Raw genomic sequence first — 13,410 nt, 5'->3', positions numbered from 1 at the left:
CTTCCTGGTTGACGACTCCTGTTGACAGCGGGGGGACAGACAATTTCTACCCGGAAATTCGCTCCGCGCTGTGTCGACCGTGATAAGAGTGTCGTATCGACACCATTCAAATGGTTTTGGATTCCCTGTCCTCTCCCCTATCCGGACACGTTTGAATTGTTATCCTAACCCACGGTAAATCACAGTTATTAACCCGCAACGGGTGCCTCCGGGCACCGTCTTTGACCGTTAATAACACCGGCTATGAAAGTGGTAGAAACACAATACTCCTTTGCTAACTTCACCATCGGTATACGGTCATTTTGAGCCCTTAACCACTGCGCTGACACCCCGAGAAGATATGCTTTTAACCGTTAACTCAATTAACCGGGAGTTCACCCGCTGCTCTAAGCAGCACCGCTTGCTGCTGGTTAAACTACCGTTGACAGCGGGGCGAGAGAAAGGTTCTACTCGGGAATTCGCTCAATGCATCATAGAACTTTTATTTACAACAAGCATAACAAAAAAATCGCTATTATGGCGATGTCCTGTGCCTATGCTGTTCCTCAGTCCAGCGGCAGTCAAATGCCGGTAGATTCGCGTCTTGCTCTGACCCCTTACTGTCCCCTATCCGGACACGTTTGAATTGTTATCCTAACCCACGGTAAATCACAGTTATTAACCCGCAAAGGGTGCCTCCGGGCACCATGTTTGTCCGTGAATAACACCGGCTAGGAAGGTGGTAAAAAGACAAGACTATGCTGGCTAACTCCACCACCGGTATACGGTCATTTTGAGCCCTGAACCACCGTGGTGCCACCCCGAGAAGTGAACCGGGAGTAAACTCAATGAACCAGGAGTTCAACATGCGTCAAGTGCTTATATTCACTACGAGCAGTGTCGACATCGATCAGGCAGTAGCCATCTCATATGCTCATACAGTTCATAAAGCAGACAAGTGAAGGCAGTGGTTTTAAGGGTTCAAAAAACATGACTTTATTATGTGTACATAGCTTCCTCTCTCTCTCCCTCTCTCTCTTTCTCTTTCTCTCCAAAAAACCACGGTTAGTAATATACCACATGCCGAGGAAAAAGTATACGATAGCTTCAAGTTCCTCCATGTTGCTATTGTTGTGGCTGTGTTGTGTCTCGTGAATATATACGTCACCACCATGGCGCGCTTTTATGACGCGTAACTCCGCCTACTATCTCCTACTCCTCCTACTCGTTCCTGGTCTCTTGTGTATAGTGGAAAAGCGCCAATACCCAGAACTGTTCAAAAGCGTGGCGAAGCGAGCTGACCCGAGTAGTGGAAAAGCGCCATTAGTCTCCGACTGGTTGGCCACCCCTGGGCTAGAAGGTTCTACTCATGTTAGCATGTTAGCATATCTCTGCTGTGGGAGGAACAGGCTGTCCTGACACTCAGGACATGGATGTGGTCAGAACAACGTGTGTGTGTGTGTGTGTGTGTGTGTGTGTGTGTGTGTGTGTGTGTGTAGCAGCTTTTATCAGAGTGCTGAGTGTGTGTGTTCAGTCTTAGGCTGAATCATAATAAGCCAGGCTAATGCTAATCACATCAGCCCTGCTGCTAAAATAGCTGTTACGAAAAGTACAAAAATAACATAAATAATAAATAAAACAATTAAATATTAAGATTTTCCACTGATTTGTGTTATAAATTCCAATCATCATCATTCCAATTCCAATCATTTATGGTCAAAATCATCAAATCCGTTAGAAACACAAGGAGAGACAGGAGGAGAGGAGGAGAGACAGGAGGAGAGGAGGAGAGACAGGAGGAGGAGGAGGAGAGACAGGAGGAGGAGGAGAGACAGGAGGAGGAGGAGGAGAGGAGGAGAGGAGGAGAGACAGGAGGAGGAGAGACAGGAGGAGGAGAGACAGGAGGAGAGGAGGAGAGACAGGAGGAGAGGAGGAGAGACAGGAGGAGAGACAGGAGGAGAGACAGGAGGAGGAGGAGAGACAGGAGGAGGAGGAGGAGAGGAGGAGAGGAGGAGAGACAGGAGGAGGAGAGACAGGAGGAGGAGAGACAGGAGGAGAGACAGGAGGAGAGACAGGAGGAGAGGAGGAGGAGAGGAGGAGAGACAGGAGGAGGAGAGACAGGAGGAGAGGAGGAGAGACAGGAGGAGAGGAGGAGAGACAGGAGGAGAGGAGGAGAGACAGGAGGAGGAGGAGGAGAGACAGGAGGAGGAGGAGAGACAGGAGGAGGAGGAGGAGGAGGAGGAGAGGAGGAGAGACAGGAGGAGGAGAGACAGGAGGAGGAGAGACAGGAGGAGAGACAGGAGGAGAGACAGGAGGGAGAGGAGGAGAGGAGAGAGGAGGAGACAGGAGGAGGAGACAGGAGGAGAGGAGGAGAGACAGGAGGAGAGACAGGAGGAGAGGAGGAGGGAGAGGAGGAGAGACAGGAGGAGGAGAGGAGGAGAGACAGGAGGAGAGACAGGAGGAGAGACAGGAGGAGAGACAGGAGGAGAGGAGGAGGAGAGGAGGAGAGACAGGAGGAGGAGAGACAGGAGGAGAGGAGGAGAGACAGGAGGAGAGACAGGAGGAGGAGGAGGAGAGGAGGAGAGGAGGAGGAGAGGAGAGACAGGAGGAGAGGAGGAGGAGAGGAGGAGAGACAGGAGGAGGAGAGACAGGAGGAGAGGAGGAGAGACAGGAGGAGAGACAGGAGGAGAGACAGGAGGAGAGGGAGAGACAGGAGGAGAGGAGGAGGAGAGGAGGAGAGACAGGAGGAGGAGAGACAGGAGGAGAGGAGGAGAGACAGGAGGAGAGACAGGAGGAGAGACAGGAGGAGGAGGAGGAGAGGAGGAGAGACAGGAGGAGAGGAGGAGGAGAGGAGGAGGAGAGGAGGAGAGGAGGAGGAGAGGAGGAGAGGAGGAGAGACAGGAGGAGAGACAGGAGGAGAGAGAGACAGGAGGAGAGGAGGAGGAGAGGAGGAGAGACAGGAGGAGGAGAGACAGGAGGAGAGGAGGAGAGACAGGAGGAGAGACAGGAGGAGAGACAGGAGGAGGAGGAGGAGAGGAGGAGAGACAGGAGGAGAGGAGGAGGAGAGGAGGAGGAGAGGAGGAGAGGAGGAGGAGAGGAGGAGAGACAGGAGGAGAGACAGGAGGAGAGGAGGAGGAGAGGAGGAGGAGAGACAGGAGGAGAGACAGGAGGAGAGACAGGAGGAGAGGAGGAGAGACAGGAGGAGAGGAGGAGAGACAGGAGGAGAGACAGGAGGAGAGACAGGAGGAGAGGAGGAGGAGAGGAGGAGGAGGAGGAGAGGAGGAGAGGAGGAGAGGAGGAGAGGAGGAGAGACAGGAGGAGAGACAGGAGGAGAGGAGGAGAGACAGGAGGAGAGACAGGAGGAGAGACAGGAGGAGGAGGAGGAGAGGAGGAGAGACAGGAGGAGAGGAGGAGGAGAGGAGGAGGAGAGGAGGAGAGGAGGAGGAGAGGAGGAGAGACAGGAGGAGAGACAGGAGGAGAGGAGGAGGAGAGGAGGAGGAGAGACAGGAGGAGAGACAGGAGGAGAGACAGGAGGAGAGGAGGAGGAGAGGAGGAGAGACAGGAGGAGAGACAGGAGGAGAGGAGGAGGAGAGGAGGAGGAGGAGGAGAGGAGGAGAGGAGGAGAGGAGGAGAGGAGGAGAGACAGGAGGAGAGACAGGAGGAGAGGAGGAGAGACAGGAGGAGGAGGAGGAGAGGAGGAGAGACAGGAGGAGGAGAGACAGGAGGAGAGGAGGAGAGACAGGAGGAGAGACAGGAGGAGAGGAGGAGAGACAGGAGGAGAGACAGGAGGAGAGACAGGAGGAGAGACAGGAGGAGGAGGAGGAGAGGAGGAGAGGAGGAGGAGAGGAGGAGAGACAGGAGGAGAGGAGGAGAGACAGGAGGAGAGACAGGAGGAGAGACAGGAGGAGGAGGAGGAGGAGGAGAGGAGGAGAGGAGGAGGAGAGGAGGAGAGGAGGAGGAGAGGAGGAGGAGAGGAGGAGAGACAGGAGGAGAGGAGGAGAGGAGGAGAGACAGGAGGAGAGGAGGAGGAGAGACAGGAGGAGAGGAGGAGAGACAGGAGGAGGAGAGACAGGAGGAGAGGAGGAGAGACAGGAGGAGAGGAGGAGAGACAGGAGGAGAGACAGGAGGAGAGGAGGAGGAGAGGAGGAGAGACAGGAGGAGAGACAGGAGGGAGAGGAGGAGAGACAGGAGGTGAGACAGGAGGAGAGACAGGAGGTGAGACAGGAGGAGAGACAGGAGGAGAGACAGGAGGAGGAGGAGAGGAGGAGAGACAGGGAGGAGAGACAGGAGAAGAGACAGGAGGAGAGACAGGAGGAGAGACAGGAGAAGAGACAGGAGGAGAGACAGGAGGAGAGGAGGAGAGACAGGAGGAGAGGAGGAGAGGAGGAGGAGAGGAGGAGAGACAGGAGGAGAGGAGGAGAGTCAGGAGGAGAGACAGGAGGAGAGGAGGAGGAGAGGGCAGCAACCAGCAACCACCCTAACCCTAACTACCCTAACTACCCCTAACTACCCTAACTACCCTAACTACCCCTAACTACCCTAACTACCCTAACTACCCCAACTCTATCAAACACATATGTGTGTACATCTGACCCTCTATCTAACACACACACTCCAACATTACTGAGAATAACAGTATAACAGTTATAATAGGTTACTGAGAATAACAGTATAACAGTTCTAATAGGTTACTGAGAATAACAGTATAACAGTTCTAATAGGTTAGGAGACTTTTCTTACCTGTCTGTTCCAGAGAGGTAGTGACCCGGGTGTCAGTAGAACAGGTGTATTAGAGGTGTGTGTGTGTGTGTGTGTGTGTGTGTGTGTGTGTGTGTGTGTGTGTGTGTGTGTGTGTTAGAGTTTCTCTCCAATCATATGCTGACCTCTAATAGGATTATGTTATTAATACTGGACTTAGATCTATGTAGAGAGAGAGAGAGAGGGAGAGGAAGAGAGAGAGAGAGACAGAGACAGAGAGAGAGAGACAGAGAGAGAGGGAGAGGAAGAGAGAGAGAGAGAGAGAGAGAGAGAGGAGAGAGAGAGAGAGAGAGAGACAGAGACAGAGAGAGAGAGACAGAGAGAGAGACAGAGAGAGAGGGAGAGGAAGAGAGGAGAGAGAGAGAGAGAGAGAGAGAGAGAGAGAGAGAGGAGAGAGAGAGAGAGAGAGAGAGAGGGTGGCTGTGTCTCAGGAGGTAGAGCCGGCATCTAATGATCGCAAGGTCGGCAGATCGGCGGTTTAAGCCCCGGCTGGCCACATGTCAAGGTGTCCTTGGGCAAGACACTGAACCCCAAATTGCTCCCAGTGAGCGGGCCGGCACCTTGCATGGCAGCTTGCCGCCATTGGTGTGTATGTGAGGGTTTCTCCACCAGGTGGCGATAGTGTCAAATCAATGACGGTCTAGTGTGTGTGTGTGTGTGTGTGTGTGTGTGTGTGTGTGTGTGTGTGTGTGTGTGTGAGTGTTACATGTGCAGACGGGCTGCGTCATGTTGCTATGGAGATGAGGTGGATTACTTATTGTAAACAAACAGAGACGAGACAGGACAGCTTCACCATGACTCACAATCAGCCCTGTTACCATAACAACCCTGTTACCATAACAACCCTGTTACCATAACAACCCTGTTCCCACATCAGACATGGTTATCAGAGCTGCAACACTGTTGTTATCACATATATGATTTATTATTATAGACACCTGGCCCAGAGGATATACATATATATATATGTGTCACGACCCAACAGCAATGTGCGTACATCAGTGGAGGCTCCTCCATAGAGGTGGAGGAGGCCTGGCCTCCCAATAATTTGAGAGAAGAGAGAGAGATTTAAAAAAGCAATAATTATATTTTTTATTTATTTAACAAAAAACATATTTTTATGTTTTTTATATTAATATTATTTATTAATATTATTTCCGTTTTGTTCATAAATCTTTTCCATGGCTAAAATACGGTGGCCGACAAGGGCAAACGCGCTGCAAATACCGGAAACGCGCTACATATAGAGAAACGCGCTACATATAGAGAAACGCGCTACATATAGAGAAACGCGCTGCATATAGAGAAACGCGCTGCATATAGAGAAACGCTGCAATTCAGTTCACAACACAACGGAAGTGTTCTCACAACACAACGGAAGTGTTCTCACAACGGAAGTGTTCTGGGGGGGGGGCGATAAGTGGAACGGACCGGAGACGTGTTTTGAAGTTCCGAAAAGCAGTTCTGAAGAGGTTGTGGAGTGAAGAGGTGACATAAAAGGTACATATTATATTTCTTATTTATGTCTGCAGATAACATGTGCTGTATTTCAAACCTAAGGGCTCATTCTATGCCCTACACCAGGGGTATTCAATTACAAATTCAGTTGCCTTTTAAATTAGGTAACATCTGACACAGGCACGTCAAAAGTCATCTCAAAGTGCATAAAAAAGTGTACAGTAGTATACCAATAAAAAATTTTTTTTTAGTAAAATATAAATGATGGTCATAGCTGACCCAGGCACATCACAAAGTGCTTTTAACTGAATGAAAATAACCATCAACGCCTTGAGTGCACAATTTAACAAGTTACAATTACAGTTAAACAATAAAATTTAATCTAATCTAATCTAATCTTACCCTGCTGACTTTCTTAGTGTGAGAAGTGACATGTTTTATTCTGAACAAGAGCAGTGACATTTGGCTCATAAGATGTCAATGCAATCCGAAGGCATTGGTGAAGAGTACTGTCAGTCAGGGAACAACGAGAGCTGCTTTTTATTGTGTTCATGTGTGAAAAGCTTGATTCACAGGTGTATGTTGATCCAAACATACTGAGCACATGGATTGCTACTTTCTTAACGTTAGGGAACTGGTGCACGTTGACATTACTCCAAAACTTCGCAGGTCCATTAGTGCGAAGCTCCTGTGCCATGGTAGCGGATGACTGCATGTCAACAAGTTCAAGTATGAATTTCCCCTCGTCGATGGAAGGCACCACTCCCTTTCCTCTGGTGGATAAGTCCCCTTCTATTGCAGCAGTGAACGGGTCTCTGGCAAAGCCCATCACCTCTGCGGGCAGAGCAAGTCCATCCAGTTGACCAGCAAAGTTCTCTTTCAACCTCGCAATGAAATCAGTCATCACATCTGTGATTTGTGCCGGGGCCGGGACGCATTTGCGGAGCGTCGGAAAAATGCAGCATTCTGCCGGTGCAGAAGTCGGCCGCGAAAAGGTCCAGTTTGACTTGGAACGCGCCTGTTCCACAAGATCAATCACAGTTTTGTCTCTGCCTTGTAGCCCCACATTTAGGTCATTCAGGTGTTTGAATATGTCACTCAGAAAGCAGACATCAGCCATGAAGTTGTCGTCCAGTATACGATTCAAGTGTGTTTCTGCCTTCGTTTGCTTGCTGCTGCGGAGGAAAGTTGTAATCTCCTCTCTGAGATCGCAGAAACGCTCCAGTGCCTTGCCTTTGGACAGCCACCTGACGTCGTTATGCAAAAGCAGATCGTGGTGCTCAGCAGACATTTCTGACAGCAGCTTGCGGAATAAGTTAATAATAATAATAATAATAATAATGTTGGAGGCTCGAAGTGGAGCGAATAAAATTAATTGTAGCCATCACGTTGTCCATTGTTGTTTTAAGCTCCCCGCTTAGTTTGTTTAGAGTGTTATATTCACGTTCTGTAGGCTACTATTGTAGACATTTCTGCATGAATTTCTGAACACAAAATACGTTTTTCTCTGCTTTTATGGCTGGGCCAATCGGGGGTCACGTCTGGGCCGCATGCAGCCCCCGGGCCGCTAATTGAATAGGCCTGCCCTACACCTACACCCTACGAAGGGTTCGTAGAAGCTTGTGCAGTGGAGGGATTCTTTATTGGGAATTCACAGCCGACTGAGGCACTCTCCCTCTGTTAATCTCTTAATTAGTTTGTTGTTGTAATTATTGTTATTGTTGTTGTTATGTACGTCCCTTACCTGGGCTTTTAACCTCCTCTACCCCCCTCCTCCTCTTTACTGGGCTTTTAACCTCCTCTACCCCCCCTCCTCCTCCTCTTTACTGGGCTTTTAACCTCCTCTACCCCCCTCCTCCTCTTTACTGGGCTTTTAACCTCCTCTACCCCCTCCCCTCCTCCTCTTTACTGGGCTTTTAACCTCCTCTACCCCCCTCCTCCTCTTTACTGGGCTTTTAACCTCCTCTACCCCCCCCCTCCTCCTCTTTACTGGGCTTTTAACCTCCTCTACCCTCCTCTTTACTGGGCTTTTAACCTCCTCTACCCTCCTCTTTACTGGGCTTTTAACCTCCTCTACCCCCCTCCTCCTCTTTACTGGGCTTTTAACCTCCTCTACCCTCCTCTTTACTGGGCTTTTAACCTCCTCTACCCTCCTCTTTACTGGGCTTTTAACCTCCTCTACCCCCCCCCTCCTCTTTACTGGGCTTTTAACCTCCTCTACCCCCCCCCTCCTCCTCTTTACTGGGCTTTTAACCTCCTCTACCCCCCTCCTCCTCCTCTTTACTGGGCTTTTAACCTCCTCTACCCCCCTCCTCCTCTTTACTGGGCTTTTAACCTCCTCTACCCCCCTCCTCCTCTTTACTGGGCTTTTAACCTCCTCTACCCTCCTCTTTACTGGGCTTTTAACCTCCTCTACCCCCCTCCTCCTCTTTACTGGGCTTTTAACCTCCTCTACCCTCCTCTTTACTGGGCTTTTAACCTCCTCTACCCTCCTCTTTACTGGGCTTTTAACCTCCTCTACCCTCCTCTTTACTGGGCTTTTAACCTCCTCTACCCCCCCCCTCCTCTTTACTGGGCTTTTAACCTCCTCTACCCCCCTCCTCCTCCTCTTTACTGGGCTTTTAACCTCCTCTACCCCCCTCCTCCTCCTCTTTACTGGGCTTTTAACCTCCTCTACCCCCCCTCCTCCTCTTTACTGGGCTTTTAACCTCCTCTACCCCCCTCCTCCTCCTCTTTACTGGGCTTTTAACCTCCTCTACCCCCCCTCCTCCTCTTTACTGGGCTTTTAACCTCCTCTACCCCCCTCCTCCTCCTCTTTACTGGGCTTTTAACCTCCTCTACCCCCCTCCTCCTCCTCTTTACTGGGCTTTTAACCTCCTCTACCCCCCTCCTCCTCTTTACTGGGCTTTTAACCTCCTCTACCCCCCTCCTCCTCCTCTTTACTGGGCTTTTAACCTCCTCTACCCCCCCCCTCCTCCTCTTTACTGGGCTTTTAACCTCCTCTACCCCCTCCTCCTCCTCTTTACTGGGCTTTTAACCTCCTCTACCCTCCTCCTCCTCTTTACTGGGCTTTTAACCTCCTCTACCCCCCTCCTCCTCTTTACTGGGCTTTTAACCTCCTCTACCCCCCTCTCCTCCTCTTTACTGGGCTTTTAACCTCCTCTACCCCCCCCCTCCTCCTCTTTACTGGGCTTTTAACCTCCTCTACCCCCTCCTCCTCCTCTTTACTGGGCTTTTAACCTCCTCTACCCTCCTCCTCCTCTTTACTGGGCTTTTAACCTCCTCTACCCCCCTCCTCCTCTTTACTGGGCTTTTAACCTCCTCTACCCCCCTCTCCTCCTCTTTACTGGGCTTTTAACCTCCTCTACCCCCCTCCTCCTCCTCTTTACTGGGCTTTTAACCTCCTCTACCCCCCCCCCTCCTCCTCTTTACTGGGCTTTTAACCTCCTCTACCCCCCCTCCTCCTCTTTACTGGGCTTTTAACCTCCTCTACCCCCTCCTCCTCCTCTTTACTGGGCTTTTAACCTCCTCTACCCCCCCCCTCCTCTTTACTGGGCTTTTAACCTCCTCTACCCCCCCCCCCCTCTTTACTGGGCTTTTGGCCTCCTCAATTCTGGAAGTCACCAGCCTCCACTGGCGTACATTGATAGACTCAATGGGCTCGTTCCCACACAGGGCCGAGGCCGGACACAGGTAGATTAGCTCAGGGTTAGCTGACAGCACCCAGGTAGATGTTAAGGGGAAATGGCTTACCTGGCTCCGATGTATCGTGGCGTGGTCCGCGGGGATACTGAACAGCCCGCACGTTCGTTCAGTGGGGTGTTCCTTCCCGTTCAGTATTGACATATAACAAAACAAACAAAACCGGACACGACACAACACGACCTCGGGGGTAATCCAATATTCCACACGGTAATAGTCTTGATAGTAATTGTCCAAGGGGTTCTCTTCTAGGTAAGGCGTCTCAATCAGTATTACTCTTCTCCACTCTCCACTCTCCACTCTCTCGACTCTCGACTCTCGACTCTCGACTCCCCAGGTAGCTAATGAGCACCTGTCATATACCTTTCGAGAGTCCCACCAACAGGCAAGCCACTCCCCCATGTACCCTGGGTAGCCAATCAACACCCCCTGAGCTTACCATGACAACTAGGAACAGTTGGATCGTGACATATATATATATATATGATTTATTGTTATAGACACGTAGACATCTGGCCCAGAGGAAGGAACGGTCCAGAACGTAGAGCTGTGGGGTTAGGGTATCTTCATATCTTCATATCTTCATGTCTTCATAAATCTAGATATAGTTGCAGTATCCAGAGTAGATTGTCCGACAAAGACACTTAAGGGCTCTGCACACAGCGTGCGATTTCTGTTGCGCGTCAACATTCTATTTTGAAGTTTGAATGGAAGTCTATGAGAACATCGCATTTCAACACACACGGCCCCGATTTTAATCGCACGGCGAAAATTCGATTCCATTCATTTTGAATGGGACAAAGCACAACGGCGTGCGAGTTTTTTCGCACTGTCAAATTTGTGCTTTTTCCCATTCAAAATGAAATGGAATGTTCAAAATGGAATGTTGACGCGCAACAGAAATCGCACGCTGTGTGCAGAGCCCTTTAGATTTAGATTTAGTAATTTAAAAATGTATTAGACCCCTATACTTTCTTTTATTTCTTTTTTTGTTTCTTTTTATTTTACTACTCAATCTTTTCAGTTTGTAAAGCGTCTTTGAGTGTCTAGAAAAGCACTATATAAGTCTAATGTATTATTATTATTATTATTATTATTATATCTTCATCAACATGTTCAGCTCACATTAATAGTTTTTACGTTCTGGCCGTATGTTTGTTGGCTAGCTAACACAGTTACCATGGTAACGGTCTGAGATTTGACAACACAGACATGCTACACTCCACAATGTTAAGCTTTTCACGTTCAATATGAAGGGACAGCGTTTATGTATGAAGGTTCAATATGAAGGGATAGAGATAGATAGATATATACTATATATAGATAGATATAGGGATATAGGCGTTTATACCTCTTGGCTTAAATACCCCAAACACAGTTTTACCTCTCTAGTTCTGGAATAATTGTTCAAGGAATCCGTCCTCTGGTAACACACACACACACACACACACACAGACAAATGGAGCTTGTCTGTGGAGCTGAGATGGTTCTGTCTGAATATTGAAACCAGATGTTGGAAAAGATTTGAAAGGCAGATGGAAGAATGGAGAGGAGAGAGGAGGAGAAGAGAGGAGAGGAGGAGAGAGAAGGAGAGAGGGGGAGAGGACAAGAGAGGAGAGGAGGAGAGAAGAGAGGAGAGGAGAAGAGAGGAGAGGAGAAGAGAGGAGGAGAGGAGAGGAGAGGAGAGGAGAGGAGACAGGAGAAGAGAAGAGAGGAGAGGAGAAGAGAGGAGGAGAAAGGGGGAGAGGAGAAGAGAGGAGAGGAGAAGAGAGGAGGAGAGGAGAGGAGAGGAGAGGGGAGAAGAGAGGAGAGGAGAGGAGAGGAGAGGAGAGGAGAGGAGGAGAGGAGAGGAGAGGAGACGGGGAGAGGAGAGAATAGAAGAGAGGGGGAGAGGAGAGGGGGAGAGGAGAGGATAAGAGAGGAGGAGAGGAGAGGAGAGGAGAGGGGGAGAGGAGAGGAGAGGAGGAGAGGAGAAGAGAGGAGAGGAGGAGAGAGAAGGAGAGAGGGGGAGAGGACAAGAGAGGAGAGGAGGAGAGAAGAGAGGAGAGGAGAGGAGGAGAGAGGAGAGGAGGAGGAGAAGAGAGGAGAGGAGAAGAGAGGAGAGGGGAGGAGAGGGGAGGAGAGGAGAGGAGAAGAGAGGAGGAGAGAGGAGAGGGGAGAAGAGAGGAGGAGAGAGGAGAGGGGAGAAGAGAGGAGAGGAGAAGAGAGGAGGAGAGAGGAGAGGAGAAGAGAGGAGGAGAGAGGAGAGGAGAAGAGAGGAGAGGATACGAGAGGAGAGGAGAAGAGAGGAGGAGAGGAGAGGAGAGGAGAGGAGAGGAGAGGAGAGGGGAGGAGGAGAGAGGAGAGGAGAGGAGAGGAGGGGAGAGGAGACGGGGAGAGGAGAGAATAGAAGAGAGGGGGAGAGGAGAGGGGGAGAGGAGAGGATAAGAGAGGAGGAGAGGAGAGGAGAGGGGGAGAGGAGAGGAGAGGAGAGGAGGAGAGAGGAGAGGAGGAGGAGAAGAGAGGAGAGGAGAAGAGAGGAGGAGAGAGGAGAGGAGGAGAGAGGAGGAGAGAGGGGGAGAGGAGAAGAGAGGAGAGGAGAGGAGAGGAGGAGAGAGGGGAGAGGAGAGGAGGGGAGAGGAGAGGAGAGGAGAGGAGAGGAGAGGAGAGGAGAGGAGAGGAGAGGAGAGGAGAGGAGAGGAGAAGAGAGGAGAGGAGAGGAGAAGAGAGGAGAGGAGAGGAGAGGGGAGGAGAGGAGAGGAGAGGAGAAGAGACAGACACGGTCATATGATAAGAGGAGTGCCAGTCAGCAGTGTGGAGGACAGGCTGTTCTGGTGTCAGAACAACAGGTGTGTATGTCATTCCCCCACACACAAACAGACACACACACACACACACACACACACACGCAGTTGACACTCAACTCTGCGTGTGTGCGTGTGTGTGTGCGTGTGTGTGTGTGTCTGTGTGTGTGTGTGCGTGCGTGTGTACGTGTGTGTGTGTGTCTGTATGTGTGTGTGTGTGTGCGTGCGTGCGTGCGTGTGTGTGTGTGTGTGTATGTATGTGTGTGTGTGTGCGTGCGTGCGTGTGTGCGTGCGTGCGTGTGTGTGTGTGTGTGTGCACGCCAGGGGTGAAAGTGGTTTGAGTTTCTTACAGGAACTATAGGCTACTACCCCAACCTTCATCGTTTCATATTGTTCTCCTCCTGCCCCCAGCTTCATGCATCCCTGAACACACACATCGTGGTGTTGGTGTCGAAATTAGAAACACTTTAGGGCTGCCATGTTTCACCAAAAGTTTGGAGTGAGAGTTTTTGGTGGTGGAGCGACCCAAAACTGTGCACGTTTTGGTAGCGGCGGCCCCTCTCTCCCACACAATTATTTGTGCTAGTTTCCTGCAATTTTAAACCAGCACAAGAAATGAAAATAATTGGAACATTTGATAAAACAAGAGAAATTCAGATAATATATCTTAAGTCTTAATAAACAAATACAGTAGCCTACAGAGTCTAAAACAAAATTGGGCCTCATCAAG

The sequence above is a fragment of the Nansenia antarctica genome (genome assembly GCF_963989245.1).
Source record: "Nansenia antarctica genome assembly, chromosome: 2".
NCBI lineage: Eukaryota > Metazoa > Chordata > Actinopteri > Argentiniformes > Microstomatidae > Nansenia > Nansenia antarctica.
The sequence above is the reverse complement of the archived record's forward strand: the minus strand, read 5'-3'. Positions refer to the sequence as shown.